Source organism: Bubalus kerabau, chromosome 11 (assembly GCF_029407905.1).
Source record: "Bubalus kerabau isolate K-KA32 ecotype Philippines breed swamp buffalo chromosome 11, PCC_UOA_SB_1v2, whole genome shotgun sequence".
Classification (NCBI taxonomy): domain Eukaryota; kingdom Metazoa; phylum Chordata; class Mammalia; order Artiodactyla; family Bovidae; genus Bubalus; species Bubalus kerabau.
Genome location: NC_073634.1, coordinates 66,441,649 through 66,461,383, shown reverse-complemented (window position 1 = coordinate 66,461,383; position 19,735 = coordinate 66,441,649). Strand labels below are relative to the sequence as shown.

General features: G+C 41.8%; 1 long non-coding RNA gene across 1 annotated transcript in view; it reads right to left on the bottom strand.

The window, feature by feature from the left end:
• Positions 1-13,902, bottom strand: part of LOC129623257 (uncharacterized) — a 47,824-nt gene extending 33,922 nt beyond the window's left edge. Inside the window, exon 1 of the long non-coding RNA XR_008700436.1 lies at positions 13,762-13,902. This is a non-coding gene — a long non-coding RNA (uncharacterized LOC129623257). The remainder of the gene's footprint in view (positions 1-13,761) is intronic.
• Between the last annotated feature and the right edge of the window lie 5,833 nt (positions 13,903-19,735).

Genomic DNA, 19,735 nt, shown 5'->3' with positions numbered 1-19,735 from the left:
TGCAACTACTGAGCCCCCAGGCCACATGCTGAAGCCCTTGTGCCCTAGAGCCTGTGCTCAGCAACAGGAGAAGACACCGCGGTGAGAAGCCTGTGCATCACAGCCAAAGAGTAGCCCCCACCCACCGCAACTAGAGAAAAGCAATGAAGACCCAACACAGCCAAAAATTAACCAATTTTAAAAAGGGGAAATACTGAAAATCTAAAAAAAAGAGAAACGTTTAGCGCATGGAGTCAGCAGCCTGTACAGCATAAGTCACACCATCATTGCCAGACAAGGTCTTGCTTCCATTTAAGTTTCTCTCTATGGAATGGTCTTCTAAATTATTGGGCTTTTCAGTAACTTTTTAGAACTTATTTTCAGAATTACCATGTTCTATGTATTGCTGATTTACCTTTGCAGTGTTTAATATGGGAGAATATTCAAAAGTCACGTAAGACGTGAAACAATTCTTGTGTGAGAGTCTCCCAAACACTGCGGGACATCCAGCTTCCTCCTCATCTCCAGATGCCAATGGGCAGGTCAACCAAAGACTACATCCACCAGTTTCCAAAAATGCCACCTCTGGAGCACCACAGCTTCTGCTGATTATCCCAGGCTTATGAGACCACATCCCAGATGTGGGTCACTGCCACCCAAGACTTCACCGACAAGCATCCACTTCATGGACACAGATTCACACGTCCTTGCCACCAGCTAGTGTTGGGGGCATAACATGGGTACTTCTATTATCTCCACTGCTAATATCTTTACTACCTATAATGCTTCTACACAATTTTTATTAATCATGACTCACTCACTGAAACCCTCCATGAATGGTACTAACAAAGGTAAATAGGTAACATTTGTTGAGTGTTCCCTGTATGTCAGACCCTGGATGTGTTAGTTTTGCTACTTCATTCAAGCTTCACAATAACCCTATGAGGTGAATACTATTATTAGCCACATTTTATAGACAACAGGTTTGGTAACTAGTCCAAAGTGACCTGACTAATGAGTGGCAGAATTAGAATTTGAACCCTGGCTCTTACTCTATTGGTTATACCATTTTCCCAGAACTGTCTTCTCTGTATTCAATGTAAGTAAAATGGCAAACTTATACCTATGGTCAATTCATCTTCAAAAAAGGAGGAAAGAATATACAATGGAGAAAAGACAGTCTCTTTGGCAAGTGCTTTTAGGAAAGCTGGACAGCTGCATGTAAATCAATGAAGTTAGAACACACTCTAATACCATACACAAAAATAAACTCAAAATGTCTTAAAGACTTAAATATAAGACATAATACCATAAAATTACCAGAAGAGAACATAGGCAAAAACATTAACATAAATCATACCAATGTTTTTGTAGGTCAGTTTCCCAAAGCAATAGAAATAAAAGCAAAAATAAACAAGAAAGAAAGAAAGTGAAGTTGCTCAGTCTTGTCCAACTCTTTGCAACCCCATGGATTGTAGCCTACCAGGCCCCTCTGCCCATGGGATTTTCTAGGCAAGAGTACTGGAGTGGATTGCCATTTCCTTCTCCAGGGAATCTTCCCGACCATGAGACCTAATCAAACGTATAAGCTTTTGCACAGCAAAGGAAACCATAAACAAAATGAAAAGACAACCTACAGACTGAGAGAAAATATTTGCAAATGATGCAACCAACAAGGGCTTAATTCCAAAATGTACAAACAGCTCATACAACTCAATAACAAAATAAACCAAACAACCCAATTTAAAAAAGGGTAGCAGATCTAAATAGACATTTCTCCAAAGAAGACATATGGATGGCCAATAGGCATATGAAAAAGTGCTCAACATTGTTAATTATTAGATAAATGCAAATCTTCCCTGGTGGCTCAGACGGTAAAAGCGTCTGCCTACAATGTGGGAGACGGGGTTCAATCCCTGAGTTGCGAAGATCCCCTGGAGCAGGAAATGGCAACCCACTCCAGTACTCTTGCCTGGAAAATCCCATGGACGGAGGAGCCTGGTAGGCTACAGTCCATGGGGTCACAAAGAGTCGGACACAACTGAGCAACTTCACTACCAAGTGCAAATCAAAACTATAGAGAGATATCACCTCACACCAGTCAAGAATAGCCTTCATTAAAAAGCATACAAATAATAAATGCTGGAGAAGGTATGGAAAAAAGAGAATCCTCCTGCATTGTTGGTAGGAACGTAAATTGTTGTAGCCACTATTAAGAACAGTATGGAGGTTCCTTAAAAAACTAAACATAAAGTTACCAGATGATCCAGCAACCCCAATCCTGGATATCTAGAAAAGACAAAAACTGTAATTCTAAAAGAAACACCACAATGTTCATTGCAGCACTATTCACAATAGCCAAGACATGAAAGCAACACAAATGTCCAGACATATAAGTACATAAAGAAGATGATATATAATGGAATATGATATATTCCATATATCAGAGGATATATAATGGAATATTACTCAGCCATAAGAAAGAATGATATCATGCCATTTGCAGCAACATGGATGAACCCATAGATTATCATGCTAAGTAAAGTAAGTCAGACCAAGAAAGACAAATATCATGTGACATCACTTATATGTAGAATCTAAAATATGATACACATGAAATTATTTACAAAACAGAAACAAATGCACAGAAATAGAAATCAAATTTATATTGACCAAAGGGGAAACTAGTGTGGGTGGGATAAATTAGAAGCTTGAGACAAGCAAATGCAAATTTATAAAACAGAAAAACAACAAGGTCCTGCTGTATAGCACAAAGAACTATATTCAATATCCGGTAATAAACCGTAATGGAAAAGAATCTGCAAAAGAGTACTAATGAGGTGGATGAAACTGGAGCCTATTATACAGATTGAAGTAAGCCAGAAAGAAAAACACCAATACAGTATACTAACGCATATATATGGAATTTAGAAAGATGGTAACAATAACCTTGTGTACGAGACAGCAAAAGAGACACTGATGTATAGAACAGTCTTATGGACTCTGTGAGAGAGGGAGAGGGTGGGAAGATTTGGGAGAATGGCATTGAAACATGTAAAATATCATGTATGAAACGAGTTGCCAGTCCAGGTTCGATGCACGATACTGGATGCTTGGGGCTGGTGCACTGGGACGACCCAGAGGGATGGAATGGGGAGGGAGGAGGGAGGAGGGTTCAGGATGGGGAACACATGTATACCTGTGGCGGATTCATTTTGATATTTGGCAAAACTAATACAATTATGTAAAGTTTAAAAAAATAAATAAAATAAAATAAAATGAAAAAAAAAAAGAATATATCTTATTCAGTTTGTTGTATGTCAGAAAGTAATACAACATTATAAATCAACTACATTTCAAAAGAGAGGGGAAAAAAAGTAAATAGCAGCAAAGCATACTTTTATAAAAATTTGTATGTGTTTATACCCAAAGTTTATTGGGTGAGCACAGTATACCCTCAGCACAGTCCCCTACATTACCTGTTCAATAGTCCTATGTACTTGGAAGAATTGGAATGGAAGAAGGGCTATTTGGAAAGTGACCTTTGCAGCCCTGAAAGATTCCCCATTATGAAAGAAATATTGAGCTAAATTCACCATACCCAGAATGGCAGACAGGTTTCATCTCAAGTCAGCAAATTGATTGTTTGTGGCTGCCTAAGGTTGAGAAGGACTTTTAAGGCACGTTGGAGGCATCATCAATTAGTGGCACCCCACTCCAGTACTCTTGCCTGGAAAATCCCGTGGATGGAGGAACCTGCTAGGCTGCAGTCCATGGGGTCGCTGAGAGTCAGACACGACTGAGCCACTTCACTGTCACTTTTCACTTTCACGCATTGGAGAAGGAAATGGCAACCCACTCCAGTGTTCTTGCCTGGAGAATCCCAGGGACGGGGAGCCTGGTGTGTTGCAGTCCATGGGATCGCACAGAGTTGGACATGACTGAAGCGACTTAGCAGCAGCAGCAGCAGCCTTGGCTAGGGAAGGGCAGGCAGTAGCCTCATGTCAGGAAGTTATTGTCCCTGCTTCCCTAGGCAGGAAACTGTACACTTCAGAAAAGTTTTAAAAAATGAATAGAAATTTTTGGTGCAATTCTAAGTTAACCAGAAAACTCCAGTTTTTCAGAATATCCTTCTCATGTAGCCATAGAATCATCAAGGTAAGAAGGACCTTCACAATTAGTTAGACTTACCCACTTTAGAAATATTTGCAAAAGAAGGAATAGAAACAAGAAAGAATTTTCGGTGATGAATTTTAAGTTCACCAGAAAATTCACTTCCTCAGAATATTCCATTCATGACTCCTAGATGCTGAAGGCAAGGAAGAACATGTGAGATTATTGAGACCTGTGGTTCTCAAATTTGGCTTACAGCGGAATCACCTGGGAACTTCTGAAAAATTCTAATGTGTCTGGGTTCTGATTTCACTGATCTAGGAATAGGCCCAGGAACTGGCATTTTCTTAACATTTCCCTCCTGGTTCTAATACCCAACCTGGACAGAGAGCAACAGATCTGGTCAAACCCCTCATCCTACAGATAAGGAAATGAAGGCTGAGAGGAGAAGGTTGGTTTTCCTGGGGATGCAGCTGGGGTGGGGGCAGAACAGATTCTGGTCTGGGTGTGCAGTGAACCCTGGGGTCCTTGAGGCTGCAGAGCTGCAGTCCTAGAGCCCAAGTCAGTCTCATAACCTGAGTCCCGTTGGCCCTTTTCCTGACAGCCACCTCTCCGGCCAAGTGTGACCACGAGCTCAAGACAGCAGTTTTGTTGCTGCCTCCACCCCCTGCAGTGGATCCCTGGGTTGAGAAGGTCCCCTGGAAAAGGGAAAGACTACCCACTCCAGTATTCTGGCCTGGAGAATTCCATGAACTATACAGTCCATGAGGTCACAAAGAGTCGGACATGACTGAGTGACTTTCACTTCACTTGGGAACCAATATTAGCTTTAGAGGCTTCCCTGGTGACTCAGAGGGTAAAGCATCTGCCTGCAATTCTACAGACCTGGGTTCAATCCCTGGGTTGGGAAGATCCCTTGGAGAAAGAAATGGCAACCCACTCCAATACTCTTGCCTGGAAAATTCTACGGATGGAGGAGCCTGGTAGGCTACAGTCCATGGAGCTGCAAAGAGTCAGACATGACTGAGCGACTTCATTTTCCTTTCCCTTCCACTCCCTGCTCCTGGCATTTCAAAGACAGCTCCAACGTTTCCCATTGGGCCTCTATTGCAAGGTGTTTCCTGCCTCTTGCCATAGGCATCACACTGTATGACTTGCTGGTCCTTGATGTCCCTTCATAGCACTGGAAACAAGAGTGGGATCAACAAACCACCTGCTCTACAGACACCTTTAAAAGGTGGAGGTAGGAAATGAGAAGTGCACTAATGTTTGTGGAAGGCCTCCTGAGCGCCAAGCACTTTACATATTTATCTTCTTGATGACACTGGAAGGGAAATATTTTTACTCCATTCTACAGATGAGGAAAGGTGGATCTGAAAGGTTAGGTGATTTGCCCAAGGTCACACGGCTAGCGAATGGCAGTCAGAATTTAAGCCACTTCTCAAAATTGCCCTCTGCAGCCTCCTCCATCAGTGCAGTGTCCCAGTCCCTTAGAAGACAAGGTATATCGCCCCACAGACTGCTTGTTGGTTAAAAGGCAAAAACGGTCACTCTGCAATAGAGAAGCCTGCCCACGCATTGATCAGGTGAACAAAAGGAAGCATAGCAGATGGACATCACCCAAAATGACTTATGTCACTTGGCCAATGTTATACAACTTGAACCTCGTCACAAGGAAACATCTGATGAACCTGAATTGAGGAACATTGCAGAAAATCACTGGCTTCTGTTCTTCAGACATCTCAGTGTTCACGTCAAAGCTGAGGAATGGTTCCAGAGTAAAGAAACAAGGGAGAAGACATCTAAATGCTGTAGGTGGTGCGGGATTTGATTCTGCACTGAGGTGGGGGACATGTTCTGAAAGTTTGTTGGGCCAGTTGACAAAACTGAAATATGGAGAGTTCAGTTCAGTTTAGTCGCTCAGTCGTGTCCGACTCTTTGTGACCCCATGAATCGCAGCACACCAGGCCTCCCTGTCCATCACCAACACCCGGAGTTCACTCAGACTCACGTCCATCGAGTCAGTGATGCCATCCAGCCATCTCATCCTCTGTCATCCCCTTCTCCTCTTGCCCCCAATCCCTCCCAGCATCAGTCTTTTCCAATGAGTCAACTATTCGCATGAGGTGGCCAAAGTATATGGAGTGTAGAAGAAAAAAAAATTACTGTAACAGTGTTAGATTTCTTGAGTTTGATTGCCGTACAGTGGCTCTGTAAGAGAATATCCTGTTCTTAGGAAATACACACTGAGATATTAAGAGATAAAGGGCACGATGCCTCTCAAATGGTTCAGAAAAAAGTAAATATTGCCACAATGCTTTTCAATTGTGGTGCTGGAGAAGACTCTTGAGAGTTCCTTGGATTGCAAGGAGATCTAACCAGTCAATCCTAAAGGAAATCAACCCTGAATATTCAAGGAAGGACTGATGCGGAAGCTCCAAGACTTTGGCCACCTGATGTGAAGAGCTGACGCATTGGAAAAGACCCTGATGCTGGGAAAGATTGAAGACAAAAGGAGAAGGAAGCGGCAGAGGATGAGATGGCTAGATAGCACTCAAAGGACATGAATTTTAGCAAACTCCCCAGAAATAGAGGACAGAGGAGCCTGGTGTCTACAGTCCATGGGGGTCACAAAGAGTTAAGACAACTTAGTGACTGAACAACAAAGCTAAGCCTATATAGTACAGAACAAATTTTGAATCTTTGGTTTTATTTGATTAAATAATTCTACAGTCCCCTGACATCAAGGAAAATATTTTGCAGTGTGGCATTCTTAGTTATGAATACTTCTGCTTGATTTCAGAAGTGACACAAATAAAATTCTGATCCTTCACCATCTGCCTCCTCATTCAACTCACAGCTTTTCTAGGAAAGGGGGAAAGCCCTACTATGAACTTGTCTTACTTTACGTTCATTTATAAATTCCTCCACATTTCCTGGAAATTTATTTGGGATTTTATTACTCTCACCGTATTACTAGGGTGAAAAAAACAAACTCAGCAGGACGTAGCTGAGTACACGCTCTGCTCTCCTTCTGACCTTCCATTCCTATGAGAATCTTAAGTCGGATGCTCACTCTACCAGATGGAGGAGGACTGAGTGGAGCCTCTCACTTGAAATAGAAAGCCATCTTTAGTTTGACAAATTCTGAGCCAGCCTCTACTCTGCATGGTACACAGAGCTCTTGTATCGGACATTTGAAAGAATAAACACATTCTATCCTACTGAACTAAATGTTTCGGAAATACCTCCATGTCCTTCAGTGCAAAGTATAAGACAGAATTGCATCCTGGGGACTTCCCTGGTGGTCCAGTGGCTAAGACTCTGAGCTCTCAGTGCAGGGGGCCCAGGTTCAATCCCTGGTCAGGGAGCTAGATCCCACATGCTACAACTAAGACCCAGAGCAGCCACATAAATAAATAAAATTTAAAAAAAAGAATTGCATCCTGGCCATTTGGGGCATGGAGTACCTATACGATGGGCTTCTCAAGTGGCTCAGTGGTAAGGAATCCACCTGCCAATGCAGGAGACGTGGGTTCAATCCCTGGGTCCAGAAGACTCCCTGGAGGAGGAAATGGCAACCCACTCCAGTATCCTTTGCTTGGAAAATTCCATGGACAGAGGAGCCTGGTGGGCTACAGTCCCTGGGGTCACAAAGAGTCAGACATGACTGAACAACTGAGCACGCCTGTATATACGTATATTAGTTAGGGTCTTAACTGCAAACAAGGTAACCTGCCCTGGATGGTTTAAGCAGAAAACATTACTAAGGGATACTTGGGAGCTCTCTCAATTACTAAGGGGACACCTGCCACCTCCCCTTCCAGACACAGCCTCTGCTGCCCACATCTATGACCAGATGCCTTGAGTTGCTCTGGTGCAGTCCTGTTGCATCCAACCCCCTGGGCAAAAAACTATTCCTCTGGGGTCTGCTTACTAAGAAGGAGTGTCTGATAGACAGACCCTCCCTGCAAGAAAGGCTGGGAGGCATTAGTGACCTCTGTCTCAAGGAGGCAGCACTTACAATGTAGAAAAGCCACTAAACATGGGAAGAGAGTTCCAAAGATGCTTGGTGGCCAAAAGCATCATGACCATTCCCGAATACAGCACCAAAGAGGCAACAGTCCACCCAGGAAAAATGCCCAGCTGCTAGGCTTTCTTCACGCGCTCTTGTCTACTGTGCTTGCTTTTGCAGTCACTGCCTTCTCTCTCTTGTTCTGGCATTCCAAGGCTTATTTTGAATATGAACAATAAAATCTGGAAACTCCTCAAATCTTAGTTCTAAAGTGAACTTTTTGAGGAGACTGGAAGCAATAACTGTTTCAAGCACCTGGAAATCTGTTGCTTCCAGATGAGAAGGGGCCCAGAAATGTGGGATTTGGCCACAACTACTGTGTCTGTGCTGCTTCCCTGGTGGCTCAGTCGATAAAGAATCTGCCTGCAATGCAGGAGACACAGGTTTGAGCTTTGGGTCAGGAAGAGCCTTTGGAGAAGGAAATGGCAACCCACTCCAGTATTCTTGCCTGGAGAATTTCATGGACAGAGGAGCCCGGCAGGCCATAGTCCTTGGGGTCACAAAGAGCAGGACACGACTGAGTGACTGAACTATTGCTACTGTATCTGTGCTACTGGCCATGACCAGGGTTTTCCAGAATGCGCTTTGCATTGTATTAATGAGACAGGAGGTGAGAGGGAGGCAATGATTATGAGAGGTACTTGGCACTGGGTAGATAAAAGTCCACCCCCATTTCCTTCCTGTTAGACTTCCCTGAGACTCTAATATGCTGCAAGGGAGGCTCAGCCAGTGATGCCCTAACTCGCTGGACCACACAGAACACCTGGGCCGTAAGGTATCTTGTGGGGACTTGGGTTTCACCAAATACTCTTAGGGAAATTCCCTAGGCTGTCTCTCACCTAGGTTAGAGCCCTTGCAGAACACTTGACTTCTTCCAATTCAAAACTCAGCGACTTTCATGCAAATACAAGTGAATTTAAATGTCACTGGCTTCAGACCTGTTTTGAGGGCTACTTAAAAAGGGAAGAAAGGATGACACCTGCAGACATGTAGTTCCTTTCAAGTTCTCTTGAATGCCTTGGGAAGTTTCTTCATGTCCTCCACTGTCTGATTTAGCAGATGCTGCTCGAGGGTTTTCAACAATGAGACTTACATGCAAACTTTACGATTAAATGACTGTAACTAACACAGGGTAAAAGAATGCTATCCAGTGAGGAAAAAACGATGTTTCCTACAAAGTCAGTACATAGGAACTTTCAAATGTGCTTATATTGCACAAACAGAAACAAACATTGTCATGAGTTGATTTTGGTTGTTTTCTTGTTTTGGTTCACTATCAAGTTCAACTTGACAGATCTTCAAATTAATTCAACACTTATACATGTACAAAACTTGCAAAAGCTTTGGCTCCCATGCGAGCTGGCCCTCAAGCCTCTCACCAGAACAGCTGCACTAGGCTGATACTTGCGATTGCAACATTCCATTTGGCTTAATAATCCTTGGCACCCTTTATATTGAGATAATTTAGTAGCCTATTAAAATGCCCACCACTCCTACTTTTTAAAGGTGTTTATTTGGTTCTATCCAAATCTTTCGACATTAAGATGTTGAAAAAACCGCAACTCTGAGGTGCTGCCCACAGCATTAATCCTAAAGAATCTTTGATTAGAAAAGTACTGAATTGTGAAGGTCACCAGGCAACAGTCCCCTTCCTCTAAAATAGTTTCTGCTGGAGACTCCTTCATTTGGAATGGGTTTTGATGAGCACTTGAGAGATCATTTCATACTTTTTATTCATATATTCACTTCTTTTAAACCATAGTTTTTTAAAAAAGTGATCAGTTATTTTCAACTAAATCAAATAATGTATATTTCATCCTGTCATGGAAAACTGAAGGCAGACCAGCAATATACACGGCCTTGTGGTGAAACCTGCTAGATAGACTTTTAAACAATTTTTGTATAGGACTTGATGCTTCTAAAGATTCAGAAGCATAAGAGGAATCTGTTTCCAGGACCTCTTTAAACCAAGCCAGGCCCTCCACCCTCTCCATTGCTTTTTTCCTGGTATTTCCATTTCATATGAAAACATTTAACCCAGGTCCTAACCCTCAACTGTCCCATGAGTATGTGAATTACAGATCCTTGCACATCTGAAATACTCTGCCTGCAGCTTTTTTTGGTTTTGCTTTGTTTTGTTTATCCTACACAACTTCCTTCCTTCCTTCCTACCCCTGGCTCCCCAGGGCTTTTAGAGATAGGCTAACCACTAATCACGTCCTCCTGCAGTCTTCCTGCAGCAGGAGGGAGACCAAGAGCCAGACTCCTCCCTCTGCTCCTGGCCAAAGGGGGTTGAAAACAGTAATGGCCATCTTAAACAGCACTGCAGGGATCTCTGGGAGACATCCTTGAATGCAGGGAGCAATCGAATTTAAGTGACACACAGCAGCCCTGAATGGGAGCAGAGTCACGGTCTCCAGAAGGCAACATCTCTTCTACGGTTTAGCCTCCACAGACGGCTGGCCTCCCATTAGGTCATTCCCCCATGGATGACAGTCACTCTGAGAGCTTGCTCATGCACTCGCCACGCTCCCGAGCATTCCACACAGGGCAAGTTCTCAGCAGATTTAAGTGATTCAAATGTTTCCCCTCCCCAAGTGTTCTTTGCAAGGGCCATTTGGATTCCAGGGGCCACTGCTAATCATGACTGACATTCTTTCCATTTCTTGCCTTCCTGTTGGGAGTGGAGATTTTGAAAACTCCATGGATGAATTTGTCAAGTTCTGATCTAAATTCAGGGGCAGAATGAACACCTGCTAGGCAATGACTCCCCCCTACCCACGCCCCACAAAAAAGTTTGAGCTTGATAAGTCCTCAAAGTGTGTGTGACAAGCCCCTTCGGATCTAAATGCCTTTGCCCAGCCGACCGCTCACTCACTTGTTCACTCCCAGTCTCCACTTAATTTTCTTCATGGGAATGGTTTGCTATAAACAGAAGAACAAGTTCTTACGGAGCACTTCATATCAAAGCGCTTTTTAAATGGCACTTGGGATGTCAACCACTCCGTCCGGGCTGGGGCACTTTACTCATCGGCCTGGGTTAAATAAAGGCACACAAGAGACAAGTGCTTTTTCCCAAGGTCCCCGAGGGGTGGGGTCATCAAGGCTTGGAGAGACAGACTGACTTGATGACCATCACGCGGAACTGCTGCAAGGTGGCGTTGAAGCCAAGGTCGTGCAGTCAGAGATGCTTGCGTTTCTTAGCTCTGAGCTCCTGTTCCGGTGACTGTATCTGTTATGTGTTTTCCTATCTGCAAAGTGAAGGTAATAAATCTGACTTAAATTACAAGAGAATGCTAGTAAAGTGCCTGAGGGACCGCACCTGGATCCTAGTGTGCGCTGAGGAAAGGGTGATGGGTGATGACCATTACAGGTTTGTGTCGCCACTTCATCCTTGTTGCTAATGCTTGCTGTGTGACTCCATTAATGAATGTAGGGCCTGAAGACCCCTGTTGGCTCAGTTTACAGAAAGCCAAAGAACTTTAAAAGTTCAAAGGACACTTAGGTAAGATACATTCTTAGAGACTTCCCTGGTGGTCTTAGAGACTTCCCTGGTGGTCCAGTGGCTAAGACTCCATGCTTCCAATGCAGGGGGCAGAGGTTCAATGGTCCCTGGTAGGGGAACTAAAATCCTGCATACTGCCCAGTGGCCCCAAAATTTTAAAGATGTATTCTTGTTCTCTGAAAGGCCGCAAACCATGATCCTTTTCCAAAAGGGATTTCAAAGAAATGGCATTTGAAACAGATGAGACTGGCAACGCTTTCCTTTGTAAGTAAAATTAAGATATAATAATAAAGGAAGCCAGGTTTCTCAAGGCATATAGTAGGGAGAGGAGAAAGACAGAGATTAATCAGGAATCCAAGAGTCCCTGTTGGCGAAGTTCTAGACTGGACAGCCCTTATCTTCATTCTGTTAGAAAACTCTCGATTAAATGAAAGCTTTTGGAGGAAAAATGCCCAGATTTTTATCATTGAGGGTGTAGCTTAATTCTGAACAAAACTTCCCAGGTTTATGATTCAGAGCAAATGTTCCCTTCTGGAGAGGGTCACCTCAGTTTCTGGAAAGAGGGCCAGGTATCTGTGCCATCATTAGCTCCCCAAGAGGTTCTCAGGCACCCAAAAGTTTGAGAAGCACCAGCCTGAATGTCGCCAGAAAGGCTAGGAGAGGAAGAGTGGAGGTGTGGGGAAGGGAACACCTCGGAGACTTGGAATTCTGTCTTGGTCTGAATGGAATCATTGTACACCGACACTGTCACAAATCCAGATCTGGGGTAAAAGGTGTCCTCATTTCTCCTCGTAAATCAGCATCGATGTTCTTGGCCAGCCCTCTCCTTGCAGGGTGGGCGGCTGTAAGTTACAATGAGGGGCTTTTTTTTAACTTTACAATATTGTATTGGTTTTGCAAACAAACAAACAAACGAGGGGCTTATCTCCTCTTCGTCTCCTAACCCTGTCCTACCTTTTGCAGATGTAACTCTTTCTCTGTCTGCTTCACAACTAATTGTTCCAGCAGACAAGCTGCGAGCCTGAAGAAAACAGGATATATTCTTGGAAGTAATTACTGTACTAAAATTGAGTGGGGAAAGGCCCCAGCTTTTGAAAAAAATCAGCTAGTGAAGCAGCACTTAGTTTCGTTTGGCAGTTAACAAAGCTTGAGTTCTAAGAGTTTAAGGTGTCACTTCATAGCATGTGGGAACAGCAAAGGTTTTTTTGTGATGGGGACCGTATTCAAAAGTTTTCCGGTCTCAATGATTTGATGGCAGACATGGGGGAGGGAGGGCCATAAATCTAAGCTTCTATAGACTCTAAACACATGGGAATTTCATTACATAAATCTTTCCTGTCATATATTTGTTCAAAAGACCCACAAATGCAACAAAACAGAACTTTCCTTTAGAATGCTCAAAGAAGACTTTATTTTTTTTAAAAGACCTTGCAGAGTTCCACTGGCTGACACTACAAATCTTGGCTTCTTTTGAATGGGATGAACAGAAACATGTTAAAGGCCTAAGGATGCTACATATATAAAATGGAAAAGAAAGATAATTTTCAGCCAACTCTTTTCTGAGAATAGACTTATTCAAAACTTTTAAAAAAAGACAACCATGAAATTGTCACATCATTTTAAAAGAATGGCAGCATAAAGTCATAAGACTGTTTTCCAAGCACCGCCTCCACTTGTGTTCAAGAAAAGGCAAATAGCATATCCACATTGTGAACAGCAAGCACTCTGCTTTGGGGAACCTTGTAATTTTGCAATCAGTTTTTACGTCCCAAGAAAATATAGTGATAGCAGTCATTAAAATAACTATTGGACATTTATAAACAAACACTTCCACTTTTGGACAACCTTTGGGCCAACACTGAGAACAAACAAGGCTTCTAAACATCTGCTATGCATTTTTAGCTAACTGTACTATCAGACATGGTGCTTAAAAGGTTGAACAATACTTGCTGTATGCTCTTGGGTGAAATGGAAAATTTAAGAGAACCTATCATGGTGAAAACAGTAGGAATGAGATATGCAGGCAAACAAGAAAATGCATCCAGCATCAACCACACACTCTCCATCCACAGAAAAGGCTAAAACTTACCAATATGGGCTATGTAAGAATTAGGTTCAGAAGATAAGTCACTTCCTATTCACCCAGAGGGTCCACCAAACTCCTAAGACCGTTCCTGCGCTTAAAACTAACCACCCGCTCACCTACAGCTGGTTGCTTGTTTCTCTGGTGCATGGTACTCACCTGCAGCTGGTTACTTAATTCTGATACAGAGTAGCTACATGGCCTCCTGTCTCCTCTCCATTCAAATCTCTGGCTAAAACTGTTCTCACCAAAAACAGCAAATGCAAGAGTAAGTTTTTGTTTCTCCCTCTAGTAGTTGTCAATTAACATATTAAAATTTCACAAACTTCCTAATTATGTAATGAACTGAGCTTACATTTGAAAAGAAAATCAAAACCCGCAACAACTATATATAGGGCTTCCCTGGGTAGCTCAGGTGGTGAAGAATCGGCCTGCAATGCAGGAGACCCCGGTTTGATTCCTGGGTTGGGAAGATCCTCTGGAGAAGGGATAGGCTCCCCACTCCAGTATTCTGGCCTGGAGAATTATAGGGACTGTGTAGCTGGTCTCCACATTGCCTCCACCTTCCTTTGTATGTTAGTTGCATGGAACTTGAAACAGATTTCTTCTTTAGAGTAAAACTAAGTCTGTGGTAGGTGGGCTCCTTGACTGGACTACAAATCATTTCAATCCATAGAGCTGCTGTACTAACTTGAGTTCAGGGAGCTGGGAACCACGCAAGTCAGAAGCCAAGGAGAAACCATCTATAAAAACAGTAATTTTGGAATAAGCACTGGATATTTGACCACTTCCAGCACCCAAGTCGCATCTGTCTACCTAGGCCCCAGGAAAGCAAGCTTGCCCTCGTGACTTCTTCTTAGAAGACTGCCTGCTTTCCCCAATAGACTCAGGCCAAACTTACAGACCTTCCCTCCACTTAAATCACAAAGAGCTGCTAATCTTCATTAGGCATCTGTTTGAGTTACTGGACTCCCTTTTAGCTCTCACAAATGTGTAAATGTGCTTTAACCAGCCCAGAAGTATTTGCATTTTGAGCAAAACATATTATCACCACCTAAACTGAGGATATGTTTGGGGCAGTGGGGTGGAGGGCAGTTGGCTTCCAGGGCTTGTTCACTTCTGAACCTGTCTGTGGAAAGCGCTAGAATTTTTCAGAAGAGGAGGACAAGGGCATGCAGGTGTGGGCCCCGGGGAGTTAAATATCCTGTTAATATCCTACAGCAGGGTAGCGAGAGCTTTGGCAGGGCTCAGAACCACCAGCATAGCTGGGAAACAAGCAAATACTTAAATCCCAGAGTCAAATTTAGTATGTCAGAGTGGGGCCCAGAAACCTGCACTTTTAAATACTCTATGTGATTCTGACTTCAGAAAGATATGGAGGGGCAAATAATTTGAATATTTAAAAATTTTAGGTAAATACACCCTAGCTACTTCATTTTCTACAGGACACTTAAACATTAAATTCCACCTGAGCTGCTAGGTAAAAACAAGCAAAACAGCTTCCCTAACTGGTTAAAATCTTCTGAATTGTACCTAGACAATAGTTTTAGGTTCTAAACCTATATTTCTTGTAATAGTCATTAGATTTAACTAATGCCAGATGCTTTCACATGTAGATAGATCTAAAAAAATATATACAAGCACACACACATTTGGAGGTATATCGAAGATTTCATATTAAGGGGTCAAATGTGTATTATCAACTTATTTTCAATATTTGAACCTCAGTTAAGGCCCAAAATTTTTTTTAATTTTTATTTTATATTGGAGTATAATTGATTAACAATGTTGTATTAGTTTCAGACATACAATAAAGCAATTCAGTTACACATATACAGCTTATCTATTTCAAATTCCTTTCCCATTTAGATTAAAACAGAATATTGAGCAGCCGTCCCTGTGCAATCCAGTAGTTCTTCGCTGGTTATCTATTTTAAACATAGCAGTATGTACTTGTCAATCTCAAATTCTCAATCTATCCTGCCTCCTCCCACTTCCCCCCATCCCCTGTAACCCTAAGTTGTCCTCAGAGTCTGTGAGTCTGTTTTGTAAATCACTTGTATCTTTTTTAAAAGATTCTACATATAAGTGATATCATATGATAGCCCCATAGCTACAAATGAAGGCCCAAATTTCTTACACTTCAAACACTAAGATGGCATGAAATATGAAAACATAAAAGTTAATAGAACTAATTCTCACTCAGGAAATCCTTCGATTTTATTTCCCATAGACAGGAAATTTTCTTGTGCAGGATAAACCTATAATAAAAATTCCAACAACCCCTGTACATCAAGGTACTCATTTAACAAAAAAGATCAAATTAAAATGTCAACCTTTAGTTCGTATTAATACCTTTACATTTGAATATTTGTGATTACTTTTTTATGCATGGAGTTCTTACTCTTGAGAGTTGGGGCCCTGTTTCAAACCTCTGTTCAAGGAAGTACAAAGCAGCTGACTAGTTTCCTTTTTACTCATCTTAAACAACAAAAAAAGCATTCAACAGGTAAAAGCTCAACTTGATATTAATGGCAAACAGCAGTGTTCTCAGGGGTCTACCTTAGCCTTGAAAACTGTGCCTTATCCTTGTGACTGGTTTCTGCACATCCCAAACCTTTCTAGTTCATGCAAGCCTTGTTAAAGTACTCTAATCCATCTATTTCAAGGGAAATTATTTGCAGAGTCCTTTCCAGTCTTTCCCTTTTCCTCTAGTGGGTTAGGAGTTGAGTGTAGGTATGAGAAAGACAGGCCAGGAACTCTGTTCTGCCCAAGGGAAAAGAAAGAGGATTTGGATTCCCTCTACAGTTAGATGGGGCTTCCCTAGTGGCTCAGATGGTAAAGAATCTGCCTGTAATGCAGACCAGGGTTTGATCCCTGGGTCAGGAAGATTTCTGAATGGCACTCCTGTACTCTTGCCTTGAGAATTTCATAGACAGAGGAGCCTCACAGGCTACAGTCCACAGGTCACAGAGTCGGATTGAGTGACTAACACTTTAATTTAGCCAGTTAAAATATTTTACATCTGCACATAACAAAAATTGAGATACAGTAGGTATAAGATTTATTTTTTTGTCATTGCTACAGTGAAGATGATTTAAACGAAAATATAATACCTTCTTTTAACTTAACTTTGTATGTTATTTAACCAACGAAGAGCAAGATGCTTAAGGATGCTTTTAAAATGTTAAGTTTAATGTGAAAAAAAATCACTGGAACTTACATTTGGCCCTCTAAAAAACGGGTTCCACATTTGAGGATTCAATCAACTGCAGATTGAAAATATTCAGGAAAAAAAATTCCAGAAAAATCCAACAAGCAAAACTTGAGTTTGCTGCATGCCCTAGCAACTGTTTACACAGCCTTCACATTATATTATCAGACAAAATCTAGGAATGATTTACAGAACACAGGAGGATGTACGTAGGTTACACATAAATACCATGCTGTTTTATATAAGGGGCTCTGGCGGCCTTGGGGGGACAACGTGGGTAGTGTCCTGGAACCAATTCCCTGCTGATGCTGAGAACTGCCTTATTTACATCCCAATTCTACTTTCATTCTATAGCTAAAGTTACTGCAATATGGTGGGGTTAAAAAGCCTGTAATTTGGCCTTTACAACCTAGATAGCATATTGAAAAGCACAGACATTACTTTGCCAACAAAGGTCCATCTAGTCAAGGCTATGGTTTTTCCAGTGGTCACGTATGGATGCGAGAGTTGGACTGTGAAGAAAACTGAGCACCAAAGAATTGATGCTTTTAAACTGTGGTGTTGGAGAAGACTCTTGAGAGTCCCTTGGACTGCAAGGAGATCCAACCAGTCCATTCTAAAGGAGATCAGCCCTGGGTGTTCTTTGGAAGGAATGATGCTAAAACCTGCAACTCCAGTACTTTGGCCACCTCATGCAAAGAGTTGACTCACTGCAAAAGACTCTGATGCTGGGAGGGATTGGGGGCAGGAGGAAAAGGGGACGACAGAGGATGAGATGGCTGGATGGCATCACCAACTCGATGGACGTGAGTTTGAGTGAACTCCGGGAGATGGTGATGGACAGGGAGGCCTGGCGTGCTGCGATTCATGGGGTTGCCAAGAGTCGGACACGACTGAGCGACTGAACTGAACTGAAGTACTTAACACTTTCCCAGGTCCTTCTCCCACCTCCTCCACTTACCTTGGATGTAGCATTTTCAATCTTCTAATAGTTCAAGAAATTTTAACTGGAGGAAAAAAGTGATCCTACAAATACCCCAGGTACTGTGGGTGGTTGGACAAGTCCAAGGTTAGACAGCATGTTAAATATTGAGATAAAATCAATCCTTGAGTTTCTCGTTCACTTTTAGTTGGGTACCCTCCTTAAAGGTTCTAAAATTAGCAGTAATCACCACAGTCAATTGTACACAGTTTGCGGTTAAAGTTTGTGGGTGGAAAAAAACTGTGAAGAGCACCAAGACATTCATTGTATCCACTATGACACCTAATACAGGGCCTGAGATTTTCTTCCTCTGAAACACGGAGAGAGCGGTCACATGACAATTTAGGTGACCAGGAAGAGACTGCATATGAGACACCAGAGGATGTCCTGGGAATTCTGGCAGTGAAGGGGAGCCATGAGGTTCTAGCATTCAAGTTCATGGAGAAGGAGAAACAAAAATACCTGCATCTACTCCTCAAAGGCTGGTATAAAAGTAAGAAAGGGTTGGCTTAATACATTTTCATCTGTCTTTAGCTGTTTTCTTAAAAACAACATGCCTAAAAGTCTGCAGAGGTGAGCTAAAATGTCCTTGAGAAGAGGCATGTTCATATAGGTCTCTCAAGCATTTCTAACACTGACAAAGCCTCCTTAAATCTTCCAGGAGACAAAACAGTCTCCTAGAGGGAAAAATGTCTCTAATGGAGCTTTAGCTGTGACTTGCTCTTATTCTATTTTTTTCTTATGCATTTAAAATCATTTCAGAAATTAAGAACATACCAAAAGGTAAGTTCTTTTTTGTCAAATAATTTGACAGTGAACTGAACTTGGCCTAACAACTAGCATAAAGTTGTCAATCCGTCCTGTGTTAGCAAAAATGAAAATATGAATAAAAATAAGAAAATGAAACCAAAGAGAAATACTATCGAGAGGAAAAACAAAGACAAAATTCAAATGTACTTTGAAAAATCTGATTTTTTTCCCTCAATCAAAAAGAAGTGTATTTATGTTAAAATCAGGATGTTTGACTTTCCATTGATCTCTCAAAATACTTTCCAGATATTGTTGACAGTGCTCAGAACTGTGTAAAAGTTAACATCCAATACCATATTAAGGAAAAGAGTTCTAATGTAGGACTTATTTCTAAGAAACCCTTCTCAATGGTCAAGGCATTGGCAATTCTGATTTTAAAAGAAAAGAATTTTAAACATCATTGGGAATTTAAGTGACAATGGTTTTCAAGAGCTATAAATCACATCTCTTTTAAAACAGAAAACACTTTCATTTCTGAAGGGCTCATACCTGACAACTCCAATTAATGATATTTCCCTACCCCACCCCCAAATCACTATACTAAATGCATTATTTCACCTTAGAATAGGAAAATTTAAAAATGTAATTAAAAAATTACACTCTCTATATATTAATATTTTAACGGTCATGTTTGATAGCAAAATTACAAAATTAAAACCAAATTCTACATTCAAGGGACAAATGTCTTCATTGTTTTATTTAAGAGTCTATTCCATTCTTTGTTGTTTTCTATCTCCGTATTTTAAAATCATGATCAAAGGTCAGGAGTCAATCCATTTACCTGAAATAAACAACTGGTAGATACTAGTTCTGCATTGATGTCCTTTAACAACTCAGTTTTCAAAAGTCTAGGGGGATTGGTAAGTACATAATTTAGGAACATTTTAGAATTTCAGCGTAACTCTGACACCCACGTCACTGAAATCTTACAGACATTCACAGGCTTATTCACGTGTACTGAAGCATGTCCAGCA